We start from the raw sequence: 19,189 nt of genomic DNA, 5'->3' as shown, positions 1-19,189 counted from the left end.
TCTTTATATACCTCTTCACAATAGTGTTATTTTAGTATTATTCATATACTATTTTAGAGTTTATTATTATTTAATATATTGTTATCAGTTTATTTCTACATCATTAATTAATGTTTATTTTAGTTTTAGTCATTTCATCACTTCAGCTTTAATTTATTTCATTATTTTTTATGATACTAGTAATTAGAGTTTCTCAAGTTTTAGTAAGCAATAAAAACACTGCTTCACAACAATACACGCTTTCTTATTTTCTTAGCAAGAAATGTTTTGGCCAATCAAACCTGCATTTAATTACATTAAATTATAAAATGACAGAAAGTGCTTCAGTTTAAAAAAAGAAGAAGAAAAAAACAGTTAAGTCATACAGTATTGATTGTTTTTAGTTTAAATGATTGACTTATTGATTGACAAATTATTTGCTGTATGTTAAAATACATGTCTTATTTTATTTATTTATTACAGATACACCTAAGAACAACACAACTGTATGTAGCTCAGGGAAAAATCATTTGAAAGAGGTACAGAAGGCTTGGCTTACCGTAAATGAGATGTATGCAACTCTGAATCACTGCAGATCTTCACAGCTGTGGAGACAGTGAAAAGAGCAATGATCAGACAAGCAAATAGAAAGCAAAACCTTTACAAATGCTATTAAAAAGACAATTCAAATGGAACCACAGTAATGGATATTGAATTGGGCCTGACAAGGTTTATCCACATGATAGCTTTAAAAGTTCTTCCTCCATCACAACTGCCAAAGGAAAAGTCTACATTATCAATATAGAAATGAATTATTATTAATCCTAAATTTTATCCCCATTAACCATGTTAGGTGGAAGATATAACAGATGGGCAAGTAAAAAAAAAAGAAAACCAGCTAATTTAAAATGGTAATCCTACCAGTGATGTGTGTGTGTGTGCGCGCATGCGTTTGAGCCTCATGAGGAATGAGTTAAAGCCGCAGTAATTAACCCAGGTCTATCTGCTAATGATCTCTCGATTGCAGAGCTGACTCAAAGCCAGAGGCCTCTAAACACTCTAAAAAGTCAAGAGCTTACACTAAATCTCCTAAATTACCAAATGCGCTTATTAAATAAAAGGTGAAATTAAAGATGAAAGTAAATCAAGTTGGAGCTTAAGACAGCGTTTTAACACATATGCAGCATCTTAAAAAAATAGCAGCTTGAGGGATGAAATATCAAGAATCAGAAGAGATGAACCAAGCTATTTTGTAAATCTGAAAAAAACAAAAGAATGTCATGACTTTTTCCTGAACACTGTCTAGTTAACCACTACACACACACTTCACACTATGAGGCCTAAAAAAAAAAAAGTTTGGTTCCGGTTGGTTGTCAGTTGAGGTCATTGGTCGGTAGGGATTTATTATTTTTTTTATTTATTTATTTTTTTCTCCAGTGGCAGTTTTACACACACACACACACACACACACGCGCGCTGATTTTAAATGTGTGTACCGGTACTTTTACGACAGTGATTCTGTATTCCCGTTTAAAGTCTGTTGTTGCCATAGACACGCAAAACGCACACACACACACAAAAAGCCTTCGCGGGAGTTTGACAGGCGATCTCATAGTAGATTAACATGGAGGATTTGAACTTGAAAAACGGAGTGTACAGACATCTTTTTGTAGTCAAACAACATTCTTTGTTATGTTCATTTATGTGGTTTATTTGATTTTGATGCTATAAATTAACTAGAAGCAAGAGACGATCAGTTAGTTTTTAACTGATGATCTAACTTACAGCGATCTGTTCGACACATTCAAGAGCCACAAAACGGTATTTATTGTTTACATTTCTTTAAAAAATGACCACATTTGAAAGGTGAAATAACCAAATGAGACTTTGTTTCATATTAAAAGTAAGCTGGTAATGTTAATGTCCTGTCTGTCAGCATGTTGTCAGTGCCCTCTCTGTTCCGCGATATATTGTTTACTCCCCCCCTCCCCCCGTGTTTCTCTTAATGCTACGATTTCCAAACCTTAAGTTATAGCTCACTTTAGGAATTGACAGTTAAAGGGTTTTGATGCAATACTTAATGGTTTTTAACGGATTACTTAAGTGTAAAACAGCATTTAAAGGAAACTGTAATTTAATTAACGATGTGTGAAAGACCGTTCTTCCCCAGTCTCATAAAATAAATTTGGGTCGCACATAAATTGACAGGGTCGGTCGGAAACCGGAACCAAACAAATTTTTTTTTAGGCCTGAGACTATCCCAGATAGCGGGTGGGTGGGGGGTTATATAGCTGCGTTGTGTGTGTGGTAAATGACCTCAGTGAGTGGTAGGAACATCTGTGCAGCAGCTGCTGCCATTCAACCACTACAGAGGTCAACAGGAGTCCAGTACAGACCATTTACTCCACACTGATTAATCACGTCAACCTCACACTCACAAATGTTATGCAAACAACAACAGCGTTACATTTTCACCATGTCCAAATATGCCTACTGTACTTCCCTACTATATAGTAAGCAAAAAAAAAAAAACACACACCAGAGGAGTCGTATGTCAGAATGCACAGCATTCAAAAATCAGCAGATGAAAAGTACCCGGGTGGCCTACTACTTCCACCGAGATTCTGAAATGGACATCTGACGGGCACATTAATATCCCATTAAGTCACAAGAGCAGAGTCATGAAACATGTCAATGCACTTAAGATTGCATTCATTCAACATGCAATTCAAAACATAATGTTTAAAGAGATAGTTCGCCCCCAAAAAAGAAAATCCTGTCATTAATCAATCACCCTCACGTCGTTTCAAACCCATAAGACTTTTAGTTTATCTTCGTAACGCCAATAAAGATATTTTTGATGAAATCTGAGAACTTACTGATCCTGTATAGACAGTAGGGCTGCACGATTATGACAAAAATCATAATTGTCGATTATTCCATTGAAACTGTAATTGCAATTATTAATTACAATTATCACAATTTACACTGAACGATGTTTATACCATTTTTTAATGCAACTGCATGCAGTATTTTATATATAAGTATTATATATAAGCTGAAAACACTCCAACTGAAAAACCTTTAGTGCTTTTCTATAGTATTAAGCCTCAAATGTCAACTAAACATCGAACTGGTTTCTTCTTTAAATTATATTCTTAAAAAAAAAAGCAAAAAATATGAATGGTATTATAAAGTTATACCAAAACTAAAACCAAAACAATGGTAAAACCCCTTAAGATAACATGCAGAAAGAAAAAAAAAAACATATCTTAAGCGTACAGAATAACAAGTGGACTTTGAACGATTAATTTGCCGCTTTGAATGATATTATGTAATTGTGGCATCAATAATTGTAATCCCGATTAGAAATTTGATTAATTGTGCAGCCCTAATAGACAGCAATGCATCTTCTAAGTTCAAGGCCCAGAAATGTAGTAAGGACCTCTGTAAAATAGTCCATGTGACATCAGTGGTTCAAATGTAATTTTATTAGGCTACGAGAATACTTTTTGTGCACAAAGAAAAAACAAAAACAATGAATTGGTTAAACAATTCTTCTATGTCGTGTTAGTCTCCGCCGGGCATTCACAAAAATACCACGATGCATAAGTGTGTTACCACTGATGCAGGAGGCGGCGTTATGACGTAGAACCTAGATGCGCTGCACCAAACACATGTGTTGTGGTACTGTTGTGGACGTGTGTCGAAGTTGACACAAAAGAGAAAAAAAAATGTTGAATAAAGTTATTTTTGTTTTCTTTGTGCACAAAAAGTATCATAAAATTAAGATTGAACCACTGATGTCACATGGACTATTTTAATGATGACCTTACTATATTTCTGGACTTTGAACAGGTCAGTTGCATTGCTATCTATGCAGGATCAGAGAGCTCTTGGATTTCATCAAAAATATCTTAATTTGTGTTTCAAAGATGGACAAAGGTCTTACGGGTTTTGAATGACATGTGGGTGAGTAATTAATGACAGACATTATCCCTTTAAGCTCTCGCAAAGTAAGGCCCAATCCCAATTCTATCCCTTAGCCCTTCACCTTCCCCCTACCCCTCCGTTTCACGCATTCACGTGAAGGGGTAGGGGTGTCTCAATTCTCTTTTGGTTGGAGGGGTAGGGGTAAGGGGAAGGACCAGACAGCCCTTCAAACGAAGATTTTTCGGGACCACACTTCAAACGAAGGGGTATGAATTATCTCGGCAACATGGCTGCTACAGCGAACAAAAAGACACATAAATGTAAGCTTTTTTGGCATAAATAAAGATTTTAACGAAAAGTTATCATTTGTTTTATGTTACATTCAATTGTGAGTTCATATTAATTAGGGATGGGACGGTATGAAAATTTAATATCATGATTATAGTGACTAAAATTATCACGATTATCAATATTATCACGGTTTTGTTGAAACGAGATGAAAGTGTTCAAAAATAGTTGATGCTCACACTGAAAACATTTCAGCAAGTTTTATATTTAATAATCAACAAACAACTAATAAAACAAGCAACTCTATGCACTTAATTTAAAGAAAGATTAAATTCTGTGGCATTTCCTTCCTTACAATGAAAAGTGTAGAAGCATAGAAAAGCATAGAAAAGCATAGAAAAGTCACTGACTTTCGCCATTCCTTCTCGAAAAAAACCCAAAAAAAACATTGTGCGCTGCGCTTGCGTCAGACTGTTGCTGGCTGGACATGATTTAATAGTGAGTTATTAAAACCGCGATAATCAAACACGGTTTTAATGATAATTCATTTTTAAACGATATTACTAACCTTCAGCACATTTTATCACGGTTATCAATAAAACCGGTTATCGTCCCATCCCAAATATTAATGGTCATGTTACTCAAAGAAATGTTTGCAAAAAATCGCTGTTTGCTAACGTCATATCATTACAGACGGCATGATAGTGCCACAGCATATGTCTGATCAGGGCGATAACTGCCATAGACATTGATGGGGGCTAATCCCCCCAATATTTAGAAATCGCTAAACCATTTTCTCAAATATTGCCTATTCAAGAGAGAGAGAGAGAGAGAGAGGGAGAGAGAAAGAAATGAGAGTTACATGTATTCGCCTCTGTGCGTTTCTCTTTTTAGAGTGAGTTTACTTAAAAACAGCAATTGTATCCTCTCGTCGCTGGAAAATATAATGTAGTGATTCAGTATTTAAACTGTATTTAATAAAAGTCATGGGGCAGCGTTGACAAGTTTATTTTCTCCTGGATGTGTGAGCTGCGCGATTTCCGATATGTGTGTGTGTGTGTCAGTATGCAGCGCGTTAATACAGAACGATAATTAAAGACTCTAATGCACACCAGCACACCAGTATATGTGTGTATTGTAAGAGCTAGACGACGAATGATGGCGTGTGACGTCATGGTAGTGGTGTCCCAATTCTTAGGGGAATATTTTCTCCCCTACCACTTGACGATCTGTTTCAAGGGACAAGGGGAAGGGGTAGGCGAAGGGGGATTGGGCCTAAGTTCTTCATCAAATGTAGCATCTTCTCTGCCAGTATGTGACTTCAGATGCAGCATTTGAAATGGAATATTGTAAGTTAAATTATGTGTTTTTCATATGGCAAAGACTGCCAAAACATTCTCCCTTTGTGTTTCATGGAAGAAACTTACAGAAGATTAAATCGAGGGTGAGTGACCCCACTGAAATTTTTTGGCGTACTATTCCTTTAAATCGATACAGAAAATTAGCCCTTCATCATCTATCCCAAGATGGAAATCTAAAAGCTTTCAAACTAAACCTTTAATCACAAAAGGAAGATCACAAATCACCATAATACTCAAAGCATGGTTATAAATAATGAAAAGTAGCAGAACAACCATTTTAACTAAATCACAATTACAAATATTCAGACACCCTTTTTATGCCAAGAGCACTATGGAAAGTAATGAACAAGTTGGAGGAGAGATGGACAGAGGGAAAAAAATGAGCGACTGTTAAAGCGTGATGCTCGGAAAGGCCTGTGATGAACAGCAGACATGGCCATCACTGGCCTGACTTGCATGTGTAGGCGGTGTAAGTTCACATGACCGTGCTGGCAACACATCAGTGCGTCAGACAGCTTTACAATGACTCACCAACACTGAAAGACAAAATGAACCACCTCCTGTACATGCAGCATGTTCAAGCAGGATGACGTTAACTCAGAGCAACATTCAGTCCATATTCAACCTACTTACAGTATATAATGTATTCAACAATACAGCAATCGCTCATTGATTTTTTGGGATAAGACTCAAAACATACTGTAACTTTCAGAAATACAAACTTCTATATGTCCAAGAACAAACCTCATTGGTTCTCCTATGAGCTTCTGTTAAGCATTTTAATGTGCTCTAGGTATGCGAGTAAAATCTTAAATCTGTGCATCATACTGTCTCTCTTCAGAAGACTTGAATTAAACGGCTTGATTGATATGGATTACATTTACAGTGTCTTTATGTATGTTTTCAAGCATCAAAGTTTTGGTATAATTGACTTTCAATAAAGGGACAGAAATAAGTTACTTTAAAAATATATTTGTGTTTTGATGCATTAAGTCTGTATGAAATGACATGAGGGTGACTAAATGATGAAGCAATTTTCATTTGCAGCTGAGCTAACACTTAGTCCAAAAAATAATTCAAGGTAACGGAGCCGCAAAATTAGCTCATTCTGAGATTCTTGGGTTTCAGAAAAAATCAAATCTGTTTTGTTACCAGTAACATTCCTGCTGGATCAGCAAAACTCAATAAGCTTCCAGGCTAGATCAACTCGCAGCATGAATACAGAGTCTAGACAAAGGGGTGTATGAATGGTTTCAAAAGGAGGAGGGCACATTAAACCATCATTCTCAAATAATAATCCTTCCAAGAAATGGGCAGACAAATGGAGAAATTTCTATTTTACAGCCAGTTCCGCTAACATTGTGGATGATGGGGACTGGCATGGTTATACACAGCTACATGGTGTGACATCTATTTCACATGGGTAAATGGATTTGATTGAAAAAACCTGCACAGGCACACACACACTCACTTTACTTCCTGAGCACTTTCCAGGTCTTCCATCATTCAGCCTGGGGACAGGATGCTCAAACAGAGCAAATTTGTCACTCTGTACAGCAACTAAAATATACACGTTGAGGAAATCAACCTATAGTGCACTTATAGTCTGCAACTTGCAGAGTCTGTGTTCTTGGTTCAAAGCCATTTCAATGCACATAAAACCCTAGTAGAGACTAGCACAGCATTCACAGACTGAATTATACCCCAATCCTTTACATTTGATTCAATTTCAGAGACAAAGATTAAGACCTACGTATAGTAGATCAGGACCCTACATAAAATACATATTATATGACAAAGCATGTTACATTTATAAGTACGGAAATCCTAAAAACATTTCTATAGCATCTGAAATATCTTCTTCATACATTACAGTTCAAAAGTTACAGGTCTCTATGTTTTTTTTAGGTTTTGAGTCTCTTATGCTCAGCAAGGCTTCATTTATTTGATCAAAAAGAGTAATATTGTGAAATCGTTTTCTATAATATATTTTAACTAGAAATGTGTTTATGTGATGACAAAGCTGAATCCTCAGTATCACATGATCATTCAGAATTCATACTTTATGCTGATTTGGTGATCAGTAATTATTTATTCTCATTAACAATGTTCAAAGCAGTTGTGCATAATATTTTGGTGAAAGGTTCTCTGAATAAATAGCAAAATAATTTATTTACATTTACATTTATTCATTTACCAGACGCTTTTATCCAAAGCAACTTACAAATGAGGACAATGGAAGCAATCAAAATCAACCAAAGAGCAATGATATACAAGTGCTACAACAAGTCTCAATTAGCTTAAACGCAGTACACGTAGCAAGTGTTTTTAAATAATATAATAAATAAAAAGATAACATAAAATAGAAAAAGAATATAGCAAGCTAATGTTAGAGGTCTTTTTTGTTGTTGCTTTCGTTAATTGTATAATAAATGAAAAGAAAACGGATAGAACACAAAAAGATTAGAAAGCTAGTTGGATTTCTTTTTTTAAGAATAGAATTAGAATAGTGAGTGCTAAAGTTAGAGGGTCAAATAAAGATGGAAGAGATGTGTTTTTAGCCGATTCTTGATGATGGCTAAGGACTCAGCTGCTGGGATTGAGTTCGGGAGGAGGGAAATTCCACCAGGAGGGAAAATTTAATTTAAAAGTCTGTGAAAGTGATTTAGTGCTTTTTTGGGATGGCAAAACAACTCTCTACGGACACCTTGTCAATTGAATTGACTAATAATTTGTTTTGTTTACTCGCCAGACTGAGATATATATATATATATATAAAATGTATAAATGTATAATACTATATATGTTTGTAAAATGGCACAGCTTTTTAAATACTCGAAAGTACACTCTTAACATCAGTCAAACATTATAATATGATATTAGGATAATCAAGTATTATTTAATGATAGAACTTTAGCAATTAGAATTAAAACTTGGTAACCATGTTTGAATCTGTAGACATTTTAACTGAATTTAGGACTGGTGGTGGTGCTTTTTCGGTCATCATTGTCTCTGTAAAAAAAAAAAAGGGGGGGGGGGGGACTAAAAATAATATTGATAAGATAACAACAATTATAATAATAATACGAATTCTGCTAATGAGAACAGTATAGCTCGTAGGATAACCAAGCTGCTGAATTCATGAATATTATTCAGGTTGTGTGCGTTCGCTCAGAACTGATTCGCTGAAATCAAAACAGGAACAATAATAGATGAGCACCAGCCAATGAATATGCCGTTTGCGCATTAGTTTTGCCGACTACTGGAAAACCCGGCAGTTCTTAAAAACTTTAAAAAATTTGGAAAATACAACAAAGAATATCGTTTACATGTAGCACGATAATTCTGCATGCACGTAAGACTCTCTCGCTCTCTCCTCACACCAAAACGATGGTGAGTCGTGCACCGATGCATTAGAGTACATTAAATGCAGGTATGCTGCGCATCCATTGAGATGAACTGAAAAATAGCACACAGACCGCTTGACGGAGAGAGAAACTATGAAGCACTCAATCAGAGTGACCGGCGAGTGAAACTATATGTACTAAACTTATACTTAGTCTCCAACTCACACACTGGCGAGTAAAATCTGAGAATTTATTAGCCATTGGCTAGTATTTAGACATCATTTAGTCGCCCAGAGTGAAGATTTAGTCGCATATGCGAGTGATTTACTCGCAATGTAACGTTAGAGGGTTGCACAATCAAGTGACGTTCACTTGCAGAACGCAAGCTTCTAGAGGGCACATAAGTCTGAAGTAATGAATTTAGATAAAGGGGTGCAGAGCCAGTGGTGTTTTTTTTTTTTTTTTTTTTTTTTAAATGCAGTTCCTTTGCAACAATATAAAAATATTTACTATCACTTACAGGGGTCATGAACTGCCTTGTTTTATTATTTTGTACTGTTCTCTGAGGTCCCCTTTCGTACTGAGGTCCCCTTATAATGTTATCAAGACTTACTTACATCAAAAAAACTATTCAGAAGTAATAGGCTACTTTCTGTCCTTGTTTAAACCCCCCTCATCAGATTGCTGGGTTTGAATAGGCTTGGCAGATTGTAGACTCGGAAGTAAATGCCCACAACTATAATTGCCAATAGTTGTGTATGTTTGACATCCTACACCTTCACAGATGAATGCTGCTATGATTTAGGTAAAAAAAAAACACATAAATACACAGTATATATGAAACGATCTGTAATAACAGACAAAGTAATAGTGACCACATATTGAAAACAGTTACTCACTTGTTTGGTGCTTAATAAAAGTACATCAATTCATCAAAAAAGTAGCAAAAAATTTGTACTGATCCTCGAACACTTGTGTAAGTCTATATAAAAATCTTATAATAACCATGTCAATATTAGTTGTTAGTTCCAAAGCAAGTCAGATCAGTTATGGCACAAAAGTAATGCCTCTTAAACATATTATGCAAACAGTGAAGAGTTAGCAAACGGAAATAGACTTCAGTCAACAGCAATAACATCTGCAAAAGCATCTCCTGCTGCAGCCAAGCAGCCAATCAGCAGCCTCCTGCTAGTCATTAGCTGGTTTAATGACTGTATTTTCACTGACAATCCAGGCCGTTTAACAAGACTGGGGCAACACTTAACATGCTGTACACTTTCATAAAGCAGCTATCCCAAAGAAAAATGAGCACCGCTAGACAGCTTAATCTGAACTGTGACTGAAATGGTGGGGATTAGCAACTAAAATCACTGCCAGCTAATGAGGCTATTACTCATAAAGTATGTATAGCAGACCCAGCAGTGCTCCATTCTAAAACAGGGTACAAGTACTAGAGCAGCATCTGCAAACTTTAACAAATGACTTATGCACTGCCAGGAAGAAACACAGTCATAATGTCTCCCACATCTAAGGTATAGATCATATGATTTCCTGAGCCACAATTATGACCTCAGAGCGCACAGCTGTAACAGATCACATAGCTCTGGTTATGGACGTTATGTCCCGTACTACGATATGCACCTCAGAGGATTACACCACATAGCCTTCCAGTAAACATGCCAGTCAGGAGTTACATGCCTGGATAATCTGCTCTAGTCTGTTGTATCCAGTTAGTTCAGCATTAGAGAACTCCAAGAAAATGCCACGCAAATAAAAGGCTATTTCCAATCATTTCATTAATGCAGAGCTGTCCACAAGTAATCGAATCCAGCTGGAGCTATCAAGACACTTTTTAAAAAAATGCTTCACATTGAGAGCGGGAGAACGTTTGTGGGGGAGTAACACTCATGGAGCAGGACACCCAGGTCTGCTTCTCCATTTCCATGTGGCTACAGAACACTAGATCTCAGCTGGAATCCCACTGGTGTTGCCCTCACCAATAAACACACAACAAATCACCTTATATAGAGCTACGGGACATGTAGGAGGTCAAATCTGGCTCCAAACTCCTCATAGTCTTCAACATGATCTTGTCCTAATGGGCAGTGGGGATTTGTGTAAACAAAGTCTATTTTAGGATCGCGAGTTTAAGAACAGCAGACGTGTCACATCCTCCACTTCTTTTTATTGATGACATTCCATTTGGCCTTGTATTAACACAAAGAGTTTATCTGTCATCAAGTGTGTTTATCAAGTGTGTTAAAGCACCATTCGCTCATTTATCACGGAGGACAAAAGTAAAAGGAATATTTAAAATAATAACTCTTCTTTTATGATTTACCAATCCTTGACCTTTGATAAAAGAATACATTCATACATACTCTATAACTCAGATGTCCTGTCAACACCGAGCTCTGTGAAGGCTAAACGGATGGTCGACAAATATTAGCATCTCTACGTCAAGGCAAATTCCAACTTTAGAAGGACAGAGGGGGGCCAAGAAGGTAGTAAACTGAGAGTGAGAGACAGACAGAGAGACAGATAAAATTGGACACATGCTAAACCCCCGCCCCTACTCATCTTCATGCAGCAAAACACTACCAACATTTATTATAAGTGCTTCAAAAGCCTGAAACTTCAATGCTTTTTAAGGCAAATAATGTTGAAACCTGACAAATGTTTATGGACAAATAGATGTCAAACAGATTACATGCTTTCCCAAAAACACATTGTGGGCAAAATCACATACGTGGTAAATATGATTTAAAAAAAGCATTTTTAAAAAATAATAACACTAACACATGTGAAGCAAATGGTCTTGAGATGAAGCACTATCCATGCTATGTTTACTCTATAGATCCATCTGTCATTAAGGACTAGTGAGGTCCATTTAAAGAACTGTTGCCAAGCTATATATACACACATTTACAGATATATAAATGTAACGTAACTTGCATGTTTATAATACTTAAGATGAGTTGATAGTGTACCAAAATAATCTAGAGTTCTATCTCTTGATTCTTTACAACTTCTCTAAAGTCTGTGCATATTACATGTACATTATATGGACAAAGGTATTGGGAAACATCTCAATCATTGCATTCAGTTATTTCAATCAGACCCATTAACACAAGTGTATAAAATCAACTACACAGCCATGGTGTTAGAATTTACAAACATTTGTGAGAAGAAATGGCTCATCCTTGTTAGATATTCCAAGCCACAATCAACTGTAAGTGGCTTTATTGGAAGGTGGAAGCAACTTAGCTACATAAGACCATGTAAAGTGCTGAAGCGCATGAGTTGCCAACACTCTGCTGATTCCATACCTGAAGAATGCCTATCTTTCACCAGCATATCAGCACAAAAACTGTGTGGCTAGAGCTTCATGGAATGGGTTTCCATGACCGAGCAGCTGCATACAAGCCTCTCATCACCAAGTACAATGCCAAGCGTCATATAGCACAAAGCCACTGGACTCTGGAGAAGTGGAAATGTGTTCTGTTGAGTTACGAATCATCCTTCTCTGTTTGACTGACGGGTGAGTATAGGTTTGGTGGATACCAGGAGAATATTACCTGCTTGACAGCATTGCACCAACTGTAAAGTTTGGTGGTGAAGACATTACGGAATGGGACTGTTTTACAGGAGTTGTTCTAGACCCCTTACTTCCAGTAAAGTCAAATCTTAATGCTTCAGCATACATTTTGGACAATGCAATGTTTTCAACTTTTTGGGAATAGTTTGGGGAAGGTCCAGCATGACTGTACCCCAGCGCACAAAGCAAGTGAGTTAGGTATGGAAGAATTTGATCGGCCTAGACAGAGCCCTCACCTCCGCTCAATCGAACACCTTTGGAGTGAACTGGAACAGAGATTTCGAGCCAGGCCTTCTCAGCCAGCACAAGTGCCTGACCTCACAAATGCTCTACTAGATACTAGATTTGTGGGCAAAGATTCCCACACAAATACTCCTAAAATTTGTGAAAACCTTCCGAGGAGAGTTGAAGCTGTTATAATTGCAAAGGGTGAGGGTAACTACATATCTAAATACATATGTTTATGTATTTAGAATGCAATTTCATTAAAGTCCTGGCTAGTGTAACAGTCAGATGCCCCAATACATTTGTCCATATAGTATATGTTTTAGATCCCATAAACTCTTTAGTAAATATAAGGATGCAGCCCTTCCTCCACATTAGATTTTTTAACCGTTTAAAAGTTCAGTTCCAGCTAGGGATGCATTGACATTTAAACTCTGTTGATATGAGAAGTCGATAATTATTACATCTGTTGTGTCTGTGGAATACAAAACAAGATACTTTGAAAGTTAATGAGGTCCAAACAATATTGGACCCCTTTGACTTTCATTGCAATGTTTTTTTTTTTTTTTTTTTTTTAAGTCATGCAGGTTGTACATTTTTTTCAGTGAACTTTCCCTATAAACTGTAGTATTTATGACAAAAGCATAATACAAATCATACAACAAACAATTATTTAAAAAAAATCTCAATTTCAAATCTACTGACTTATAAAATAGCCGTGTACAGACACTACAACTGTTTGAGCAGCTTTTAATCTAACCCATTTACATTGTAAAGGTGGAGAAATGGCAGTACCACAGTCAAGTCTGTTCCAGTTACAATACAGGGAATCTGGGAATGTCAGATCTATGCAGCATACGCCACCCAGCCAGCTGCAGACTGGCTCAGAAAAGCCCCTCTCCACTCTCTGATTTCATGTAACCATATTGAGCCTCATGTCAGAGGGCAAAAAATATTCTGTATTCCCAAAAATACCCTGACAGAGAAAGCACTCTATTCAAAGTGACAGGACACATAGAAGGTTTTATCTTCAGAACTATTTGTTCAGATGAGCACCTGATACTCATTCTCTACCTAAAACCTTGCCCAACAATCCATCAGACCACTGTATTTCTCTTTCAGCACCTTTCTTTGATCACTCATCTACGGCTCCAGTGGAATGTGCTCATGTGAAAGAAGCCTGCATGAACCCTCATAGCAGTTTGGATAGGATTTGTACCTGCCCTTTCTGGCAACTGACTCACAGTGAGCACAAGAGATCACAACGAGCCTGATAGCCATTCTGCCGAAGGGGAGGCAGCAATAGCAGAAGCTCCCGATATAACAGACTGACCTGGATCCTTTTTCAGCACAGAGAATGTGGGGGTAGAAACAGCCTCAGGCCTCCAGAGTCAAACTCAAACTGCATGGCTCCAATAGGTGTTCTGTGTTTGACAGTATATGGAGCCAAACGCCCTGCTTCACCACTTCACAGATAAACATTTTTTATCGAGGGGTCATTTTGAGGAATAAACACATTTGAATGTAACTGAAAGATGGCTGTGATTTACCAGCTACAGTACTGTTTAAAAGTTTGGCATCTAAGATTCTTTTAATATCTATACAATAGAAGAAATTGGGCTCCAAAGTTGTATTTTACACAATATCTTGTTTCATGCTTCACAGAGCAAACAAAGTTATAAAGTTATAAACGACAGAAATTTCATTTTTGGGTGAATTACTGCCGATACAGACACAAATTTGAGTTACAGGCAAAAATGTCAATTGTAATAATTGGTTCTTATCAAGTTATCACAGAGGTAACCAAGGTTCTAAATGTAGAGGGTTTTAGTGAGGTCACAGCTCAACCAAACCTACAGCTTTACTGAAACTTATGAAGCCAAATTAAACAATTAGGCATTTTCTCTCAAGATGAAGGTGCAGATGGGAGTGAGTGGCAAAACAAGGAAAGTTCAAAAAGAGAGGATGATGGCAGGTGTAGTGTTTTATCAGTTGCTGTTGGCAGTCGTGCTCAGAACTCACTGGAGCTAAAGGATGTGACACCCGCATACCCAACGACACCCCTGCTAATTATAACCACCACCACATTTGAAGAGGAGTTGCAGTCAAACTTCCACCTCAACAATATGTGAAAATTAAGTTTTCAAGTAATATTTCACTCAAAATTAAAAATCTGTCATCAGTTACTCACTGTCATGTTGTTCCGATCCAGGATGACTTTATTGCTTCCATGCAACACTGAGTTTAGCAGAAAGTTCAAATTTTATCAGAACTTTCAGTAGATTACGGCACTCTGGCACTCTGTTCAGAGCACTTGTCATATAGACAAATAAATACTAAAGGTTTTGTGTGTGTGTGTGTGTGTGTGTGTGTGTGTGTGTGTGTGTGTGTGTGTCTACAGTGTAAGACAGAAAACCAAACAGGTTTGATATGACATTTGATATGAGGGTTTGTAAAAGTGCAAAGTTGTACATTTGTGTAACAATGTGGCACACAATATGCTAAGCATTTCAAATCTTTACATGGACTCTTTACATAGTAATTCTCTGAAATGTAGAATGGAAACTTCTGCACGAACATGCACGAGTGCTAAGATTTATTTGAATGCACAAGTATGCACTCACATACATCTGTAAACTTACTATCATTCATGTTCAGCAATAAAGAAACAAACAAAAAAGCCCTTCAAAATACTAACCCTGCTGGTGGTCTAAATTTACTAAGGCATACAGTATATGCACTTGAAACATGCCTAATACATACACCACAGTTCAAAAGTTTAGGGTCAGTAAGATTTTTTTAAATACTATTATTCAAAATGGATGCATTACTATGATCAAATGTGACCGTAAAGACATTTATAATGTTACAGAAGATTTTTTTTTTCAAGTAAGTTCTATTCTTTTGAACTATTCACCAAAGAATCAAAAAAAAAAAAATGTATAGTGAGAATCCTAAAAAAACAGTTCCCACAAAAATTAAGCATCACAAAACTGGTTTCAACATTTGTAATAACAAGAAATGTTTCTTGAGCATCATGTTAATGGTTTCTAAACGATTGTGACACTGAAGACTGGAGTAATGGCTGCTGAAAATTCATCTTTGTTGTCACAGGAAAATTTTGAACAGTATAGGTTTTATTAGTGGCAATTATCCATGAAAAACATTCTTCTCAAATCAAAGCAAACATGCACATTCATAAGCTTTGTTGGCTGACATATTGCTCGGTCAACATCAATATATATAATGAAGTGTCCGATTAGCAGACAGACCTCATTTCTCATGCAATATTGTTCAAAGGGCAGCAGGCTTATCTGAATCCCAAGTGCCTGGCAAAATAAACAAAAAGGACTTTTGATGATAAGGGACCATTCATAATTTAAAGAAAAGAGAACGAATAAATAGACTGTTTGAGGTTCCATTATAAAAGAGCACGCTTTACTCACTGGTCTCATATGACATATGTCTAATTCTGCCTATAGAAACCAACTGATCCATAGCATTAAGGGAACCCATTTCTTTATTTACAGTCACGTTTGGTGTGGAGAACATTTACAGTTCACATTTACACTCACCTGGTTCTGGCCTTGCAAAATTAAATGGTATTTTAATAAAGAATAAGTGGAACATTGTTGGAGTGAAGACAGCGCCAAGTGATGAGTTGCTAGAAGCAAGTCAATGAGCTTGTTCACCTTTACAGTGTAAACATGCTGAGAATAAGGAACCTTGCCAATAAAGTATGACCCATGGGCAAGCTACCAATAAAAGTGACAGCTGTGAATAAAAAAAAGCAGCTGCAGTTTGTCAAAAGGACAGCAGAATTTACTCTACTTGATGCCTTTTCTTAAGCTACTGGATTCATCCGCATCAGCAGTCCATCAGCCCATAAAACAGTAAGCAGACCTGTCTGTCTCCTTCAGGTCACTGAATGCTGTGAGACGAACTTAAGACTTTAAAAGCAAAGTAGGTCTACACTGCTAATAAAAGGTAAAAAGTACAAAAATAAAATGCACAGTCCATTTTCAATGAGAGATTACAAGCACTTAGCAACAAGGATGAGTTATACAGACTCATAAAAGTGCTTAAAAACCTTAAGAATGTGCTGCATACATGAGCGTTAAAGTAAGAGAACACTTCTTTACCTGAATCTCACTAAAACAAATAAAAAAGCATTTCAATAAAAAAGATGAAGCTGATAAATGCAAATGCATTTCAATGAACAGTAGCCTATTTTAAGAAAAAGTTACAAAACAGATGATTAATCTACACAAAGAAGCTCTCAGAAAAATGAACAGTTTTATCTACTGTTAATGGAAACTAATGAAAGCTCCTTGTCATAGGTTTTTAAATCGGCAAAAGAATAACAAAGCATAAAAAACAACGGTAGCATAATGTTGAGACATGTGGTAACATTATATGGGGTAAGCCTTCACAATAGAAATCATCAAAAAAAAAAAACAACCCTAAATAATAATAATATGATTTTCAGCTAATTTTAAGCAGTAAAACGCATGTCATGAAATAAGTAATACACAACCTAATTGTCATTATAAAATATAGATGTTTTGTTCAGTATGAAACTGTAGTCACTACATGGTAAGAAATTACTGCGTTGAACAAGTATTGTTTATAGCCAACATACAAAACGAATGCATTTGAGTAATCAAAACCTTTACTTCAAACCTAAGGTAACTCCCCTACTGCTTGACTTTGTTTTCAAAATCAGCAAACACAGACTTATGTTTGAGCAACTTGAAATAGGCTATATACAATTTAGCAAATGAATGAAAAGCAAGTAAATTAAGTAAAAGGGCGAGTAATGTGATCAAAGACAAACAAAACATCCAAAGAACAATGAAGAATCCACAAGTATAAATTTCCAAAGCTCTGAGGGGATGTTTAAATGTGATGACACAGAGGGGTGTGGCGTCAGCCTGGGCTCCATGTGTCTGGACCATCACAAAAGCATTTTACCCCACTGTTGCAGATGAATGTGGGTAGTTTAAACAATGTCAGAGTATGGACTGTGCAAGAATGGAAAGGTTGTGGTAATACGGATTGAGAGAGAAATGCCTGGAAATGATACGTTAAGATTCAGTCCTCTAGCCTATGATTATTGTTGCGAATTAAAAACACTGCAAATGAATTCTTATAAAGATCACTTCTGCTATATAAAAAAACATGTTTGTAAAATATGAAATACAGTACTGTTTACAGTGTCCTCTATTTTTCATTTTGAAATTAATTGATTAATGGCAACGTTTTATCAAACACAGAATGCGATGAATATAGCGGTTTCTAGTTGCAATCCACAAAAGTTAAGCATTGCATATTCAGATAAACAATGCAAGCCTGGCCAAGTTTGAAATCTCAAAAAAAAAATTATATAGGCGCATATATATATATATATATATATATATATATATATATATATATATATATATATATATATATATATATATATATATATATATATTATTGTTTTTTAAGTAACCATTTTTATTTCATCCATAGCCCCTGTGTCTCGAGAAAAACGAGCGCGAACACAAACCAAACACGAACATTTGCCTTAATGCAAATATCCTCATCCGTCTTTCTGCATTTCAGAGACAAACGTTTAAGTAGTTAAACTTAGCAATTACAAAACAGAAACCCGCAGTGTTCCCATCGATTAACTGTGCGCTTGAATTAATTCTCCTGCAACTGGTGAAGCATGTGTATCATGTCAAATGCGACATAAGGACTCTATGCACGTCTCTGTCCAGCACACACTGCTTATTTCCACGCACCTCTAAATCCCAATCCATTCAAACACTGCATGCAAGATCGGTTTTGCCCTATTAATTCATAACACATTAAAACACCCAGCGATCGCGGATATTTCTGTGCACAATTCGCCGAACAAGGAAATCAGAGCACAATAGTTCTTACCGGTGAGTTTGTTTACCGCAGTTTCATTGCGAGCTCGCAGCCGCTCGATGCACAGTAAACTACGATCTTGTCCTGCCTCTTTGGAGTAAATCCCTTCTCGATTTACGGAATTTACCGAGCCCGGCCGATCACTAAAGGTGGGACTAGAGGAAATGCGTCATGCATACAGGAATCCTGGGGAATGTAGTCCTGGTGAGTAGTAGGCATCTGCTTTGTATTAGTCAATTTTTTAAATGGTAAATTTGTAGTACAGTAGTATATTTGACTATATAATACAATATTTATTCGCATAATTTACCAATGATTTATAAAATGTTTCTAAAAAGGTTTTCTTACTATCATTATGTTATTTACCCTTAAAATATGCATACAAATACATTAAAGGTATATACAGTACCTAAAGAGTACAGTAGCTACATTTTCCAAAGGACACCGTCCCAGTGACAGATTCGGTAGCTTACTTTTTTTCTGAGAGTGTAAGGAATAGGCTGCCTGCACCACAAACACAACACCTGAACACACAACTT

General features: G+C 36.4%; 1 protein-coding gene across 3 annotated transcripts in view; it reads right to left on the bottom strand.

The window, feature by feature from the left end:
• The window catches only part of tln2a (talin 2a), a 50,514-nt gene extending 31,737 nt beyond the window's left edge, over nt 1-18,777 (bottom strand). For 2 of the 3 annotated variants that reach the window (XM_059530028.1, XM_059530029.1), the window contains exons 1-2: nt 18,663-18,777; nt 539-584 (exon numbers count right to left, since the gene is read on the bottom strand). The gene's annotated coding sequence lies outside the window, so the exon portion shown is untranslated. The remainder of the gene's footprint in view (nt 1-538; nt 585-18,662) is intronic. The other variant, XM_059530030.1, reaches the window with a different exon arrangement.
• Nucleotides 18,778-19,189: the final 412 nt, after the last annotated feature.

This window comes from Carassius carassius, chromosome 3 (genome assembly GCF_963082965.1).
Source record: "Carassius carassius chromosome 3, fCarCar2.1, whole genome shotgun sequence".
Lineage (NCBI taxonomy): Eukaryota > Metazoa > Chordata > Actinopteri > Cypriniformes > Cyprinidae > Carassius > Carassius carassius.
This window is presented reverse-complemented; position numbering and strand designations above follow the sequence as displayed.